Below are 18192 nucleotides of genomic sequence, written 5' to 3' on the forward strand. Positions count from 1 at the left end.
AGATTTGCAACAGGATAATAATTAAACCCGCCAGTTTTCCTCACATCAGTCAGTCATCTTAGTTTAGTTAAACCTCTAATGCTTCCCCCGGACCACCCCACCATCGAAGGAGACGCTACCTCAAAAGGCAGACATCATCAAACCATGCCACCCTGCCCACGCTTTCATTTCATTCCTGCCATCAGGAAGAAGGTAGAGGAGCCTGAAAACTGGAATACCCAGGTTCAGGAACAGCTTCCTACCAACAACCATCAGGTTATTAAAAGCTACAACTTCCAACTAAGCTCCAAACTTCATAGACTTGGGGAGCATTGTTTGTCTTTGCAGTATTATTGTTTATTTAGATATATACTGAACTTTTTGTTTATTGTTGCATTGTTCCATTTCTGGACAAATGACAATAAAATGCACTTGACTCTTGACTCTTGCCATTTTCCTCCACAGATTGGCCAAACTTTCAACTTGTAGTTTTCTTATTTGAAATCCAATTACTGTCAGTTTCTCCATCGCTGACAAATTGCTAAACATCTCCCACTTTTCGTGGTAATAATGGAACAATGATTCCTCAGCACAATGGGTGCAGGGAGTTTATCAATTAAAAAATAACCCAACAGTTTAGGTACTTACAGTTCAGGGGCCAACAGATTTCAACAACGTATTCATATTATATTGAAAAGAGAGAATCTCCAATTGGAAAACCACTTAAAATTTTGAAATATGACACTGATCATTGTTACAAAAAAGATCTTCATTCGATTTTTAGAAAATATTTAAAATATGACTGAGGCGTTTGCATGGCATATTTTATTTTATTATAAAATCCATTTCTGTTATGATGTGTCATTGTGGGTTAAAGATAAATCCTGTTGCAGTTAAAATAAGTGATATCTCCTTGCTATACAGTGTACTCAGAAAGTATTCAGACCCCTTCACTATTTCCACATTTTGTTACGTTACAGCCTTATTTTAAAATGGATTTATTTTTATTTTTTATCATCAATCTACACACAATACCCCAGAATGAAGAAGTGAAAACAGTTGTTTAGAAAATTTTGCAAAGTAATCAAAAAGAAATAACTGAAATATCACATTTACATAAGTATTCAGACCCTTTGCTATGACACTCAAAATTTAGCTTGTGTTCATCCTGTTTCCAATGATTATCCTTGAGATGTTTCTGGAGCTCTGTCAGAGTGACCATCGGGTCAATTAAATTGATTGGACATGATTTGGAAAGGCACACACCTGTCTACATAAGGTCCCACAGTTGACAGTGCATGTCAAAGCAAAAACCACGAAGACAAAGGAATTGTCCGTAGATCTCCGAGACAGGATTGTGTCGAGACACAGATCTGGGGAAGGGTATAAAACAATTTCTGCAGCATTGCAGGTCCCGAAGAGCACAGTGGCCTCCGTCATTCTTCAATGGAAGAACTTTGGAACCACCATAGAGCTGGCCAAATTGAGTAAATGGGGGACGAAGGGCCTTGGTCAGGGAGGTGACCAAGAACCTGATGGTCACTCTGACAGAGCTCCAGAGTTCCTCTGTGAAGATGGGATAACCTTCCAGAAGGACAACTATATCTGCAGCACTCCACCAATCAGGCCTTTATGGTAGAGTGGCCAGACGGAAGCCACTCTTCAGTAAAAGGCACATGACAGACCGCTTGGAGTTTGCCAAAAGGCACGTAAAGAACTCTCAGACCATGAGAAACAAGATTCTCTTGTCTGATGAAACCAACATTGAACTCTTTAGCCTGAATGCCAAGCTGCACCTGGCCTAACCTGGCCAATACCATACCTATGGTGAAGCATGGTGGTGGCAGCATCATGCTGTGAGGATGTTTTTCAGCGGCAGGAACTGGGAGACTAGTCAGGATCGAGGGAAAGATGAATGGAGCAAAGTACAGAGAGATCCTTGATGAACACCTGCTCCAGAGCATTCTGGACCTTAGACTGGGGCGGAGGTTCACCTTCCAACAGGACAACAACCCTAAAAACACAGCCAAGACAATGCAGTAGTGGCTTTGTGACAAGTCTGTGAATGTCCTTAAGTGGCCCAGCCAGAGCCTGGACATGAACCCGATCGAACATCTCTGGAGGGAACTGAAAATAGCTGTGCATCGACGCTCCCCATCCAGCCTGACAGAGCTTGAGAGGATCTGCAGAGAAGAATGGGAGAAATTACCCAAATACAGGTGTGCCAAGCTTGTAGCATCATACCCAAGAAGACTTGAGGCTGTAATCACTGCTAAAGGTGCCTCAACGAAGTACTGAGTAAAGGGTCTGATTACTTATGTAAATGTGATATTTCAGTTATTTCATTTCAATTACTTTGCAAAAATTTCTAAACACCTGTTTTTGCTTTTTTATTATGGGGTATTGTGTGCAGATTGATGATTAAAAAAAAAGAATTTAATCCGTTTAAAATAAGGCTGTAACGTAACAAAATGTGGAAAAAGTGAAGGGGTCTGAATACTTTCTGAATGCACTGTATGTCAGTACCAAAAATACATTTGAATATAGGACAAATATAGTTTGAATTTTGATTTCTGAATCCTTTGTGTTAATAGGGCTTTATGTTTGGATTTTGTGACACACGCTCACGTCATTGAAAGTGGAACTTTATAAACTTCCTATGATTATGTTTACTCACCTGGCGTTGAAATGGCAGATTTTTATAATCCGTTACTGTGAAATCTTTGCAGGAGAAGCCTCATGTGAAGTATTGGTGCAAAATCCCTCTTCTGGGTTTTTTTAGGTCAGAAGGTCATGTGATAGGAGCAGAATTAGGCCATTCGGCCCATCAAGTCTGCTCCGCCATTCAATTATGGCTGAACTATCTCTCTGTCCTAACCCCATTCAGCTGCCTTCTCCCCATAACCCCTGACACCTGTACTAATCAGGAATCTATCTATCTCTGCCTTAAAGATATTCATTGACTTGGCCTCCACAGCCTTCTGACAAAACAATTCCACAGATTCACCACCCTCTGACTAAATAAAATCCCGCTCGTCTCCTTCCTAAAGGAATTTCCTTTAATTCTGAGGCTATGACCTCTAGTCCTAGACTCTCCCACTAGTGGAAACATCCTCTCCACATCCACATTGAATGGTGGTGCTGGCTCGAAGGGCCGAATGGCCTACTCCTGCACCTATTATCTATTGTCCCCTTGTTTTCCAATATCCATCTATGTATTCTTTACCCCAGTGTGCAGTCGGGTTAATAAATCTTGTCTTACAATTAGTCTCAATATTATGGTGAATAGATCTTAAATGATTTGGTCCTGGCCTGGTAAGATGAAGAAGAATACCCTTCAATTGCTTCACTCAATTGAGAATATCCTTCAATTGATCCAACAGTTTATCCTAAATACCTCCAGATCCAGCTCAGAATCATTCACACTCAATCCTGTACATGTTGTTGACCTTGGACTTTTGGCACCTACAGGGTATCTCTGTATTATGTTCCTGCCAAGCTTGAACTAAGGACTACAATCTACTGATAATTACTCCTCAGGACTGTATTTCTGAACAGAGCTGCTGTAGGAATTTCTTTCCTCTCACATCCAGCCAGGAAAGTCATGGATCTCTCCACTAATTGACACAATGGGATTGATTTACTTGTAGAATGCGAGTCAGAGCTGGCAGTCAGGTACATTCCTAGGGTCACGACATGCACATTCCTACTGTGGGAATGACTCCTGCTTTATTTCACGTGAATGACAATCTAAAGGTCACACTACACTACTATTTTTTTTCATATAATGCAGGATTTAAGGAAAGATTCACTTTATTTTAAGAAACAAATCTACTGACTCAAAATCAAGTAATATATGACTATTTGAGAATTGATTATCAGCTTGCCTATTCAGCCAATTTCACGCAGTTACATCTACAATGACACAGGAAGAGGCCATTAATTAGCTCTGGCTCCCATGACAATTGCTCCATTCCCATTTCTCTCATTTTCCTGTACTCTTGCTATTCAATCTCATCCATGCATGGCCATCAATGTCCATTTGATTGTTTTGACAAACCTAGTTAAAAGGGCAATTTACTGGAGCCAATTAACCTACCAGTACATGTTTCATTTCTGAGAAGGAACCTGAGCAACACAGAAAATCCATGCAGTCGCACAGGGTGAGAGTGCAAACTTCACACAGCAACCGAGGTCAGGTTTGAACCAGTTCCCTGAAGCTGCGCAGAGACAGCACCAATTGCTGCACAAGCGTGCTTCTACCCCTTCCCATCAGTTTCTAATTTCAGAAAGCTAATCCGTATCCATTGATCAATGTAATCTCCTGAGAAGCAAACCAAAAAATATACTGGAGCCAAATCGGGAAAAACAACTATGGGAGATTATTCTCTAACTCTCTTGGGATATTAAACTAGTTCAAAAAATCAGAGTGACTTTGGTTTAAGTTACACAATACCAACTTCTTGTACGAGGCGATTTACACACTTGTCTGTTTATAGGTCCAAACTTGGCTTCATATGAATAAAATAATGGATCTAAAATAACTGCAAGCCAGTTGAAATGCAAGTGCAAGGATGATGTAGAGAAAATATTAAAATTGCAACTATAACCATATCTTTCTTTGCAAACAGGAGGTAGTTAATGAGAAACCTGCTGGTATTTGAAGACTATAATTCAATGTGGGAGATGCAGGATACCAAAATGTCATGTCTACTAATTTTAATTAGATCATAATAAAAAAAGTTTGTAAAGGTCCTGCCCTCACAAAACAAAAAGATCTGTTTAATTGCATCATTTCAACGTAGAAAGACAAATCAACAGTAGTTTAAACATATGAAGATGATTTACAATTCCGCTCTATAAGGCATGCAAAATTACAATGTCAAAATTATAGATGATCCTTTAAAAGTAAAGGAGCATTCACTGACACTATGAAGCTCAATAGATTGCTGAAGTCAGTCCAAGGGTATTTTAGAAAGCAAACACTCGCTGAACTTCTACACTTTGCAGTGTGCCCTAGATTATTGCTTCCTGCTATTTGGCTGTTTATTGCATTTAAACAACGATGGTGGTGTAGAGGATATCAAGGACAACACAGAGGGCAGAAGCTGACACAGGGCACAGCTAGAACATAATACTCTCTAGCATGAGTGCATGAGGACAATACACAATCAGCAAAGCTGTAACCCCACTGTAAAATCTATTCTTATTCACTCCAGCAAATTAATGCCTCATTACACCCACAGTACCTGAAGTTTGCTTTACATTGAAGCCTAAGGTTTCTAAGCCAAGTTACACAGAAAGATTACAGGTTAAAAACACGAACAACCCTTCCTTAATGTTTCCCTGAAGTATTAATGATATTACTTCTATAATTTGCAAACACGATTACAAATGTTTTGACTTGAATTGCTGGATTCTATTGATATTAAGAGTATATTGCCATTAACAGATTGTTAATCTGTAATGCTGGTTATTGAAGCATCTAAAAGATAACCTGTAATCATGAGATCAGATGAATAAAGCTAAAAGATACATTGACAAACAAAATGGTGTAATAAATATTCCTGCTCAATTGAATTCTCAATTAGAACAATGCAAGGTTTAGCCACAGCATCAATTCTGAAAGATAACTGCAGAATAATTTTGTTCATTCCAAACCAAACTACAAAAAAGGGGAAAACAAAATCTGTCAGATTCTGCTAACAAGCTGAATAACTCTGCCCTTAGTCAGGATAGCTGGACAATTCTCATTCCCCAGCCACTGAGCTTTCATCTGCTGCACTGCAAAACTATTGGATCATCTTCTAATGCAAAATAATGATGAGTCGAATGACATTTGCTGAATTTCTTGCTGTGCTAATGGTACAACAACTTCAGGCAATGAGTAGATCTATGTTTAAATGATTAGCAAAAAAGTAGCAGTCCAAATTGCTTGACTCTGCCTTTTGAGTTGCACAACAAAGGTCATCTTGCTATCTATATCCCATTGGAGAGCAATGAAGGGTATGAAGTGGTTTTACATGTGAAATATTTATGAAATGCTCACTGCTCAACCCGTCCTTATTCTTTTAACTTTGCAATACATAGAATAGTACAGCACAGGGACATGTGTTTCAGCCCACAATGTCTGTCCCAGACATGATGCCAGGTTAAACTAATGTCACCTGTCTCCATGTGATCCATATCCCTCCATTCCTTGCATATACATGTGCCTATCTAAATGCCTCTTAAAAGCCACTATCATGCCTGCCTTCACCAGCACTCCTGGCAGTATGTTCCAGGCAACCACCATACTCTGCATTACAATTTGCCCTGCACATCTCCTTTAAGGGCGGCACAGGGGCACAGCGGTAGAGTTGCTGCCTTACAGCGCTTGCGGTACCAGAGACCTGGGTTCGATCCTGAATATGGGTGCTGTCTGTACGGAGTTTGTACATTGACTGTGACCATTCTCCGATTGCTCAGCTAAAACAAAATGGCTAGTTGGTATCCAAGAACACAAGAGAGGGAAAAAACAGGAATAGGTAACCTGGCCTTTCAAGTCTGCACTGCCTACCATTTATCAAAATCATGATTCATCTTCCATCGCACCACCATTTTCCAGGACATCCCAGTATCCCCTGATTTCTCCAATGTCCAGAAATCTGTTCATCTCTATTTTGAATGCACACAAAAACGGAGCCTTCACAGATCTCTGCGGTAGAGCATTCGAAAGGCTCACCAAGCTTTGAGTGAAGAAATTAATTTTATATCTGTCCTAAATGGTCTATCCCTTTTTGTTGATCCATGCCCTCTGGTCCCCATCAGCCATTTAAAATATCTTAGCTTCCATCATTCTCTCATGCTGGAAACTTGCCATCTCTGGAAGTAATCTTGTAACATTCACTGCACTCCTACTATAGGAAATACATTTGTGCAGCAGCATCTATAAAATCACACTATTTTGTACACAAGGCCTGAAATGCAATTTCAAGTAATTTCTAGACCTCCATCTTCAAGTGCATGTAACAGATGTGTTGCCTAATTTATGCTAATTTATTGGCAATAGACTTTAATTGAGATTGCTAATTCCTCTTAGAGTTTGGATTATAAATTTTATTGCTGAATTTAAAATTCCCTGTAACTGGCTACAAAAAAAACCCAAATAAAATTTACAATTTGGCTGGTGAAGGAATAGGTCCTAAAATGTATAAATAGAAATTCTCTTGAATTGCCCATTGAGCCAAACTCGCAAAGCAATGGGAGTTAGTGCAGTGAATTTCTAGATATTCAATCAGCTTCCGAATGTGAGTGGCGTACATACACCCCGCAACTACTGGGAATGTATCATGAAGTTTGACTGATGTTACCTACATTACACTGTGCATGCAAGGCCTGTGGATGGCTTGAGTGTTGAATGTGGAAACCACGTCTTAACTGAAAGTTTGTAGGTTGGTCTCTTGTTAGTCATAGGTTTCAAAAATACCCCAGGATGTATATTGGGGTGACTAAGGTACTGATCATCGTAAAGATCGTAAAAAATGTTTAGCTGGGTGAATACTCCAACACCATGTGCAGGAAGGAATTACAGATGCTGGTTTACAGTGAAGATAGACACAAATAATTCAGCGGCTCAGGCAGCATCTCTGGAGAGAAGGAATATGTGGCGTTTCAGGTCAAGATCGTTCTTCAGACTAAGAGTCAGGAGACGTGCCACCATTATTGATGTTTTCACAACAACTATCAACTCTCTACTCCCTTTCATGACCATTTCCTCAGTTACTGAACATCTTTGCAGGAACCCCTCATCACCCACACAGGTTCCCTTTGTTTTAGTCAGCAAGTTTTGTGCCTTTTCCTCATGGATTATATTGTTTAAAGCACCTTTGTCTCCACCATCTGCAACAGTCAGAAAAGTTTTCAAGCTCTTTGGCATGCAAGAGGCCGATGATATTGTATATGACACCTTAGCCTCAAACATGATGATTCTTTAAACCTTCAGAACATACATACAAAACAAGCAATGGCTGCCTTCAGGCATTGAGAATTTCATATCCAATATTTAGTATTTTAAATGCTTGGTAATAACACCACCGAACCCATGTGTTGATTTCTATCTCCATTAAGTTCAAAAGAAGCTTAGAATAAGAAAAATGTATGTCAGACTATATTGGCCATGCACATCTAACTATTAAATTTGAATTGATGAAAACAGCTGTGTGAGATTTCTAAACTGGCTAAAAAAACACTTCTTGTGATCTGCTTGGGCTTTTTGGTTTTATCCAGGAGATTTTAGAACACTGGCTGGAGATATTTTATAAGGAAAGTAAAAGCAAGGCTAATTAAATGAAAACCTACAAGAAAATGAGATTAGTGTATGAGAAATAATATGAAGGTATTAAGAAGGGAAGATATATCAAATGCTCCCAATTTGGATTATCATTGAACATTAAGGTAATGGCTAACCCACGTTCAATGCCTTGACATATCTTGATTGGATTACAGCAGATTTTCCAACATTGATACGGTTCTTTGCTTTCACGTTTGACCAGTAAATTAGGAAAATCAAAAGCAAAGACAGATTGTGTGTAACTTGTCAATTAAGTCTTATGAAACTCCATAAAATCAGAAAGATGGATGATACATATCAAATGGGGAGAATAAAATATCGGGCACATATAAGATTATATTATCCAATTATATTTCAGATTTCAGGCAATGCAAGACTGTGGTAATACTAATAAGTTTTATGTTCTTATAATAGTTCCTTTGACTGTAAATTCAAGATTAAATTAATTCCTTGCACCTGAAATAGTCAAATAATAATGGCATATCTTAATCTTTGAAGTATTAATAGAAATACAAACGACATCTCAAAGCAAGTATAAGGCTCAGTGATTCTTTGCTTCAAAATAAAATATGTAAAAGGCAATGGAATTTTCATTACATTTTTAACCCTCTGCTCTTGTTAAGGTTTTATGTCGATCGGGACCTCTTTGCCACCTCACCAAAGTGGCAATCGGGCGGCACGGTAGCGCAGCGGTAGAGTTGCTGCTTTACAGCGAATGCAGCGCCGGAGACTCAGGTTCGATCCTGACTACGGGTGCTGCACTGTAAGGAGTTTGTACGTTCTCCCCGTGACCTGCGTGGGTTTACTCCGAGATCTTCGGTTTCCTCCCACACTCCAAAGACGTACAGGTATGTAGGTTAATTGGCTGGGTAAATGTAAAAATTGTCCCTAGTGGGTGTAGGATAGTGTTAATGTACGGGGATCACTGGGCGGCACGGACTTGGAGGGCCGAAAAGGCCTGTTTCCGGCTGTATGTATATGATATGATATGATATGATATACACAGAGTTAGATAGAAAAATTTGGCAGGACGATAGACTTTAAAATAAAGAGTGCAGTTTTTACTTGTCGCCCACAGTCTTCCAAATCTCAGCAAGATTTCTGGACAACAAAGAGAATATTCATTAATTATTTTCTCTCCTCAATCTAGGAACGAGGAGGACAATCATACAATCATCCCCGTCTAAATTAGCATATGAAGGCACAAAGCCTTTCATTTGCATAGGCTGTTCTCAGTTTTTCTCCACCCAACTGATCAGCCAGAATTTACAATCCTCACTTTATCTTGAAGCCTCATGCACATTTCAGGTTTAAGCAAGATACACAACTACTTAAATATTGTTCCTATCATTTGCAGTTTGCTGTTCAATAATCTGAATTTAGTTATCACTTGAGTCAAATGGAACACTTTCATTTTTTGTAACCAGCCCAGAACAAGAGGTAGCATAGTAGGCGGTTCGAGAAGCAAAAAATCCCAGACCTGTGATAGACACAAAAGATGGAGTCATTCAGCGGGACAGGCAGCATCTCTGGAGAGAAGGAATGGGTGATGTTTCGGGGTCGCGACCCTACTTCAGACCTGTCTGTCGAAGGGTCTCGACCCGAAACATCGCCCATTCCTTCCCTCCAAAGATGCTGCCTGTCCCGCTGAGTTACTCCAGCTTTTTGTGCCTATCTTCGGTTTAAACCAGCATCTACAGTTCCTTCCTACACAAATCCAGACCTGGTTTCTTTTTCGGAATAAGCTTTGGAGTGACAGATTTTTAAAAATCTAATGCCATTATTGCCTAATCAAAGCTTGGGTTGATAATTTGCATAAGACAAATCAAAATAGGACGTACAGGGTAAATGGTAGGGAATTGAGGAATGCAGTGGAACAGAGGGATCTGGGAATAACTGTTTGACTAATCTTCTTGAATTTTTTGAAGAGGTTACCAGGGAAATTGATAAGGGCAAGGCTGTGGATGTTGTCTATATGGACTTCAGTAAGGCATTTGACAAGGTTCCACATGGAAGGTTGATTAAGAAGGTTAAATCGTTGGGTATTAATAGTGAGGTTGCAAGATGGATTCAACAATGGCTGAATGGGAGATACCAGAGGGTAACGGTTGACAATTGTATGTCAGGTTGGAGGCCAGTGTCTAGTGGAGTGCCCCAAGGATCTGTGTTGGGTCCACTGTTGTTTGTCATTTACATTAATGATCTGGATGATGGTGTGGCAAATTGGATTAGTAAATATGCAGATGATACTAAGATAGGTGGAGTATCATATCATATCATATATATACAGCCGGAAACAGGCCTTTTCGGCCCTCCAAGTCCATGCCGCCCAGCGATCCCCGCACATTAACACCATCCTACACACACTAGGGACAATTTTTACATTTTACCCAGCCAATTAACCTACATACCTGTACGTCTTTGGAGTGTGGGAGGAAACCGAAGATCTCGGAGAAAACCCACGCAGGTCACGGGGAGAACGTACAAACTCCTTACAGTGCAGCACCCGTAGTCAGGATCGAACCTGAGTCTCCGGTGCTGCTTTCGCTGTAAAGCAGCAACTCTACCGCTGCGCTACCGTGCCGCCCTAGTTGATAGTGAGGTAGATTTTCAAAGTCTACAGAGAGACTTGGGCCTTTTGGAAGGGTGGGCTGAAAGATGGCAGATGGAGTTTAATGCTGATAAGTGTGAGGTGCTGCATTTTGGTAGGACAAATCAAAATAGGACGTACAGGGTAAATGGTAGGGAATTGAGGAATGCAGTGGAACAGAGGGATCTGGGAATAACTGTGCATTGTTCCCTGAAGGTGGAATCTCATGTGGATAGGGTGGTAAAGAAGGCGTTTGGTATGCTTGCCTTTATAAATCAGAGCATCGAGTATAGAAGTTGGGATGTAATGTTGAAATTGTACAGGGCATTGGTGAGGCCGAATCTGGAGTATGGTGTGCAGTTCTGGTCGCCAAATTATAGGAAGGATGTCGACAAAATGGAGAGGGTACAGAGGAGATTTACTAGAATGTTGCCTGGGTTTCAGCACTTAGGCTACAGAGAGAGGTTGAACAGGTTGGGTCTTTATTCTTTGGAGCGTAGAAGGTTGAGGGGGGACTTGATAGAGGTTTTTTAAATTATGAGAGGGACGGACAGAGTTGACATGGGTAGGCTTTTCCCTTTGAGAGTGGGGAAGATTCCAACAAGGGGACATAGCTTCAGAATTGAGGGACAAAGGTTTAGAGGTAACATGAGGGGGAACTTCTTTACTCAGAGGGTTGGGCTGTATGGAATGGGCTTCCGGTGGAAGTGGTGGAGGCTGGCTCGATTTTATTGTTTAAGAGTAAATTGGATAGTTATATGGATAGGAGGGGATTGGAGGGTTATGGTCTGAGTGCAGGTAGATGAGACTAGGTCAGGGAGAATGGTCGGCGTGGACTGGTAGGGCCGGACAGGCCTGTTTCCATGCTGTAGTTGTTATATGTTATATGTTATATAAATGTTTTTGAGTGCTCAGCTTTAGAATCTGAATTGTTTTTTCTCCATTTTCTTGTTTACTAATCTGCATTTCAGCACATGTTATTTGGGAATTGGAGGACAGGGAGTTAGTTAAAGTACAAAGTGTAGCCAAGTGTTTCAATCAGCATAAGATTCGTTATTCCTGCATAAAATATGCTGAACACTCTTCATTGCAAGAGTCGTCACCTGAGGGATATATACTTCTGACATGCGTGAACATTTAACATCTCAAATAGTCCCATTTCAGTCTGTTGGAGATTGTCAATAATTATATCAAGATTAAAATCCAGCTAAAACCCCAAAATGACCTAGAAATCCCCATCATTTTATAGTGCAATTGGCAGAGATTATAGGTTGTAAATGCTACACTGGAGAGAGGGACGCAGTGAAACATAGCCATTGTTTCCAGTCTCCAACTACCTAGTGACATAGGATTGAAAAAGGATTAACTTTTGAGTTGACAGCCCTGAGGTTGAACTAATCTACTGCCATTCATCGACAAGGCTGTCAATATTTATACTTCACAAAAACAGATCATTAGATTGCTTACTGTATTGTCGTTTGTGGGACCGTACTGTCCCCAATTTTACTGCTGCTTTGTCTTACCTTACAGCTTGTAATATGTTATTTGTTCTCAGGGCTGTGAAGAGTGCCACGGATGGTCTTTTTTTCTGTGTTGGCACATGTGTGAAAAATTGACTTCAAATCTCATAATGGAGAACACAGTATGCTATAGAACTATCCTTGTTGTGAATCATATTGATCAGAACTAGAGGAGAAAAAATGAGTAGCAAATTAGAAAATAAACATTGTGGAGGTACATTTTTCATGTAATCATCTGTCTGGACAATTATGCTATTTGTTTTATTATTATACTCTTATTCTATTTATACTATCAAGTATAAATATTATTTTAAGTGTTAGACTAGGCACTTGGAAGTGCAAAGTCATTTCTTTACATCAATTGCTAAACAAATATTATTTGGAAATCATTTGGGTTTGAGGATGGCTTGCCTTTGTACGCATACTGTGGGTCCCGAGGTGGCTGACAAACCCTTTGGAAGATCTGAGACCCTGCCAGAAGTAGAGCAGGAGGTTCTTAAAAGAGCAGGTGGTGCATTACTTTTGTCTTTTTCCTGGACTTCTGTGTATTCTTGATAAAGAGATTCAAAGTTCTCAGCACATTATGTATTATTAACAGCTAGCCAGTAAGTAATCCTGTTTTATCCATTAACAAATTAAAATTCATTTTTTTGACATATTTTGAAATATCCCTATGTAGGGACATTTAATTGCGGGGCAGGTGAAAATTCACTTCGCGCAAACCTCGAACGCAAATTTTAATGCTCAGTTTCTAATTTGTTTGATGGAATGGTTATGGACTTGCAGAGAGAATATTCTTTACCTTAATGGAAGCCAATATGTATTGTTTAATGAATTGCCCTTCATTAAAGGACATTCTTAACTCTTCACAAAAAGGCATAGCGGCAAAACAATTCAATTTTTGGATAAATAATTTTAATTTTTGGAGTTACAATTCAAATTAGCCAACACAGAAATCATTTTGGTCTTCATATTTGTGTAAAATTTAAACAAATATGTATAAAATTGGTAACATATATTACATGTAACCAGTATAACATAATCAGGCAGAAACATAGCCAATCACAATACTGAGGGAGGAACTCATCAGCCTAACTGTTATATATAATTAATTAAGTTCGCCAAAGAGACCATATAATGCAATGGTCTAAACTTTACTGACAGAGCTGTACGTTAAAAAAAAGGACTCCTAGAGAGTTGACATAAAGCACAACCTTCAGTTATTTGGACTTCTAGCACTGTGGGACTTCACAGGGGCAATTATCCAGTAGCATTGAGTAACAAGCCAAATATAGATTTGCTTTTGGAGACAGGTCCAAGTGTTTGGTCAGGTAAGTAAGTTCAAAAGAGATTTTTAAAGCATGAACTAGAGGTTGAGGCGAGAAGGTTAGTTAGGGGTATTGCAGAATTTTAGGCTTAGGCACATGAAGGCTTCACTGCCTGTGGCGGAGGATCCAAAACCAGGGTGAAGCGACAGATTTATCTCTAGCATCTTATAAAGACTGCTTTAAGACAGTTGTTTGTTAAACTGGCAAAATATGATGATTCATTCAGAATATACTTGCTGATACAGATATGACTGAAGCAGGATATTGTAATAAGAAAAAAGCAAGCAGATATTACAGATGCCCGTTTCTGTTCTAAATAAATAAAAACATACTCTCTCTGGATACAGTATGAAACCTGAAAGGACCAGAATTTGTGGTCACTGAGAGTGGGCTTCATAGACAGTGAACAGCATCAGCTATGTCATTTGTATGGAATCCCCAAATGGGTTGACATAAAAAGAGTTTGAGACACAACTTGTGATCAGTTGACGTCCAGTGGTGCATTTATCTATAAATATCCTTTTCAATAATAGTCTACAATAAATCGAGCATTGGAATTTGAACCAAACTGGTTCCTGATTGGTTGCATTATGGCCTGGTATGGCAATTCCAATGCACACGAGCACAAAAGGCTGCAGAGGGTGGTGGACTCATTCCAGTTTATCACAGGAACACCTCTCCCGACCATTAAAAGCCTTTTCAGCTTTCAAATAGGGGTAAATACAATCAAGGATTCAAAAAGGGGTATATATCATCAAGGAAACCGTCTTCTTGCTGCTATCATCGGTCAGGCGTTACTGAAGTTTGAAGTCCCACATCACCAGTTTTAGGAACAGTTACTTGCCTACAATCATTAGGTTCTTGAACCGACCTGTACAACCCTAATCCTACCTCACAATGGAACACCATGGACTACCTTTTGCAGTAATTGTAGTTTTGCACTAATGCCTTGGTTTTGTTTTTGCACAGTCTTATCACTCTTGCAAAATTTATGTGTACCTTCTATATAATGCATGCATATGTGTGTTGCCTGAATCTGCATGCCTATGTTGTTGCAAGTGAAATTTTCATCATACTGCACTGGTGCTTATGGCAATAAACTAACTTGACTTGACTTGACGAACTCTGCAACTGTGATCTATTTTTAGTCAACCCCTGCACAGGAGAAACAAATTATTGTCTGATTGAAAAATTATCCATACATGCAGGACTTGAATAAGATAATTGACAGTTAAATGGCTGAGCATTCCCTGCTAAATGAACATTGTTAATTTGACCTCATAGTCCTTTACATGGCACGCAGCTCTTCACTCATGTGGAAGTGATGTTGACCAGAAGGAAAATAACAACACTTTATTTTAAAACAACTGTCCACAGGCAAAATTGTATGTCTCTAGTTGTTCAATGGAATCAATTCTATAATTTTAGTAGGCAAAAATCCAATGCACTGTGGCAGTGACAACCTCAGGCAACACTAGGAAAGTTTTTGTAATTATAGCAGCACTTAATTATTCTCTGTGCATTGTGGAAAAAAACCCCCTCCGTTTTCTCATGGACCATTGATTTTATATATTGGTCAAACACCCAGGAAAGTGGAAAAAATAAGTGACTATTAAGAGTAGTACGCAAGAGTAAAGCAAACATGAGCTACCAGTTCTCTGTCGGACAGACTGGAGAGAACAATAAGCGATGAAGCAAAAGAACAAAGAACTTAGAAATGTACAGCACAGGAACAGGCCCCTTCGGCCCATAACATCTTTGCTGAACATAATGCCAAGATAAATTAATCTCAGCCGCCTGCACATGATCCACATCCCTCTATTTCCTGCTTATCTATCTGCCTTTTCCTAAAGCCTCTTGAACAAATAAGAAAGAAAAAGGAAAAAATAAAAGAAGGAATATTGTGGAAAATGGACAAAGTATTGGAAAATCTTCACGTGACACCTTAATTTCTGGATATATCTTATATAGTGTTCTGTGAATTACACTAACTCTAATAATCTGGCATCCGATTATTTGGAAATGTAGACGGTCTAGCATCTGGAATGGGAGTCCAGAGTGCAGGCAGGGTGTGTGGTCCGAGCTGGTGGTCTTCAGTGTGGCTAGAGCCATGGTCCAATCTGTGGGCAATGGGCGTGGCCATAGCTGAGATTGGACCTGGATGTCCAGGGCACAAGAAGGATAGATTTGCGGCAGGTACCAGGGTCTAGATGCTGGTACACTTCCCACTTCTTTTTAGATCACCAGGATCAGTGGAAAATGTATTATTCTACTGTGCAGCATGTAAAAAAAAAGAAAGAAATGTGTATTTGCATAATAATGTGAGTCATGTCCAATAGTTCAGAAAGTCTAAACTTTGAAAAGCAGCACTCTCTTCTCACCTGGTATGTTATGTGCCATATTTGTACAATTTTGTCTTCTGCATTGAATTTTATAATTTCGCTTTCTTAATAAAATTACATTTTCCTCCATCAATAGATAACTTGGATTTCTGATAATCCAATACCCTTGGGACTTTGGTAGTATATATTATGTGCCCCATGCAACTGAAAGAAAGAATAATATTCACTTATAAAGTACAACACAAGCCTGAGATTGCTTCAAGGTACTTTCCACACAGATGTGAGTTGTGTTGGCATGTGAGTTAAGTGTTGGCATCTATCTGGACAATTAGATAATTGCACCAATTAAAATAATATATTGGGTGCTAACATTGTGAGCTAACTAATTTTTACATTGTTTTAAATGAGTTATAACCTTTGAGGTCTTGTGTACATGAAAGTGTCTGGTTCCAACACACTCTGCAGAAACTTAACTAGATAGCTGACACTTGACATGCCACTTGTGACTCTCTATTACCAACAAAAAAAGATGTTAAAAGAGTAAAAGAGACTTAAAAGCTTAGGCTGAGGATATGGATTCTAAATAGAGGAAATACGTTATTTTATTGACACTGTTGTGTCTAACCTCTCTGCACTACAAGTGATAGATGAGTACAATTTAGACTTGTTCTTAATCCCGGGTTGAATTGGTCCCTTAATTCAGCAGATCCAGAACTCTATAAAAAATCAAACTGAGGTTCCCACAGTGGAAAGGACCATAAATTGGTTTGGTCTTTGTGTGGATGGAACAGGTTCTAGAGTCACAGAGTCAAACAATATGGAAACAAGTCCTTTGACCCAACTTGCTCATGCCAACCAAGATGCCCCATCTACACTAGTTCCACCTGCCCCCATTCGGCCCATTTTTCTCTATGCATTTCCTATCCATGTACCTGTCCAAATGTCTTTTAAATAGAGTGGAGGAGAGCGCTGTGGAGCCGTGCTGGAGTGGACCTGTGGAGCGCTATGCAGCCGTGGTGGAGCGGGCCTGGCCGCCAGCACAGAGCCATGCGAGACCGGAGCCGGCCAACCGGAGCCAGCCAGTGGCCACCGCAGAGCTGTTCAATACTAGACCTGGCCATGGCCGCCACAAACAAACAAGAGGATGGGCCGGACAAGGACTGCCGAGAACAAGGAACAAGGACGGGCCCGTGGACCGACGAGAACGAAGACACAAACGGCCACGTGCGGTGGAAGCTTGCAGCCCCGAAGACTGGAGAGTCGAGGAGGAAGCCGCTGGCGGCGACGGATACGAGGAGCAGACCGCTAGTAGAGGGACCCAGGTATCGCATCCAGCGTCTTCAAGGTTGGCTGCAGGAGGCGCTCACCAGGATACAGAGGCGGTCGGCAGAGGAGAGGGATGTCAGGTCAGGCTTACTAGCGACTTGCTTGGATCAGGGCCATTCCAAGACTTCCAATATGTGGACTGGACTTTGGACTGTTGTGCTTTTTAAATTTTTTTAATATAAATGGTGCCATTTTGGCGATGTTGGATTTACAGATGTGCAAATGAATTTCACTGTGCTGTGCATACGTGACAATAAAGAGCCATTGAACTATTGAACCATTGAGAGATTACAATCTCAGTAATGAGTTCATGAGGTTTATAATATTGTGCTCCCCAAAACAAGCTGGCATTCTGAGGTTCAAATGTCATTTAAAGGCATTTGAAGGGAAATATTTTGAGGGGAAAGATTTAAAAGGGACATGAGGGCAATCTTTATTACACAGAGGGCCGTGTGTACAGAGAATGAGCTGCTAGTGGAAGTGGGACAGAAGGGTACAATTAAGACTTTTATAAGCTATGGACAGGTACACAGCTGGTTTGCTGGGAAATGGCCCAATTGTAGACAAATGGGATTAGCTCAGTTTGGCAATTTAGTCAGCATGAATGAGTTGGGCCAAAGCATCTATTTCTGTGCTATATAGTTCTATGACAATTAAATTCTGCCAGTCTATTCTGCGTAACTCCCCGCTGGGAATTAAATGTTATATTCAAAATCATTATTTTTTTTTACTGCCAGCCAAACACAGTGAATTTGTGCATGGCTAACTGTTTGAT

At 40.0% G+C, this 18192-nt stretch overlaps 1 long non-coding RNA gene across 1 annotated transcript in view; it reads right to left on the reverse strand.

Moving 5' to 3' along the window:
• LOC144600365 (uncharacterized) overlaps nucleotides 1–18192 on the reverse strand; it is a 68360-nt gene that overhangs the window by 34717 nt on the left and 15451 nt on the right. The window contains exon 2 of the long non-coding RNA XR_013548128.1: nucleotides 12425–12587. This is a non-coding gene — a long non-coding RNA (uncharacterized LOC144600365). The remainder of the gene's footprint in view (nucleotides 1–12424; nucleotides 12588–18192) is intronic.

This window comes from Rhinoraja longicauda, chromosome 15 (genome assembly GCF_053455715.1).
Source record: "Rhinoraja longicauda isolate Sanriku21f chromosome 15, sRhiLon1.1, whole genome shotgun sequence".
Taxonomy (NCBI): Eukaryota; Metazoa; Chordata; class Chondrichthyes; order Rajiformes; family Arhynchobatidae; genus Rhinoraja; species Rhinoraja longicauda.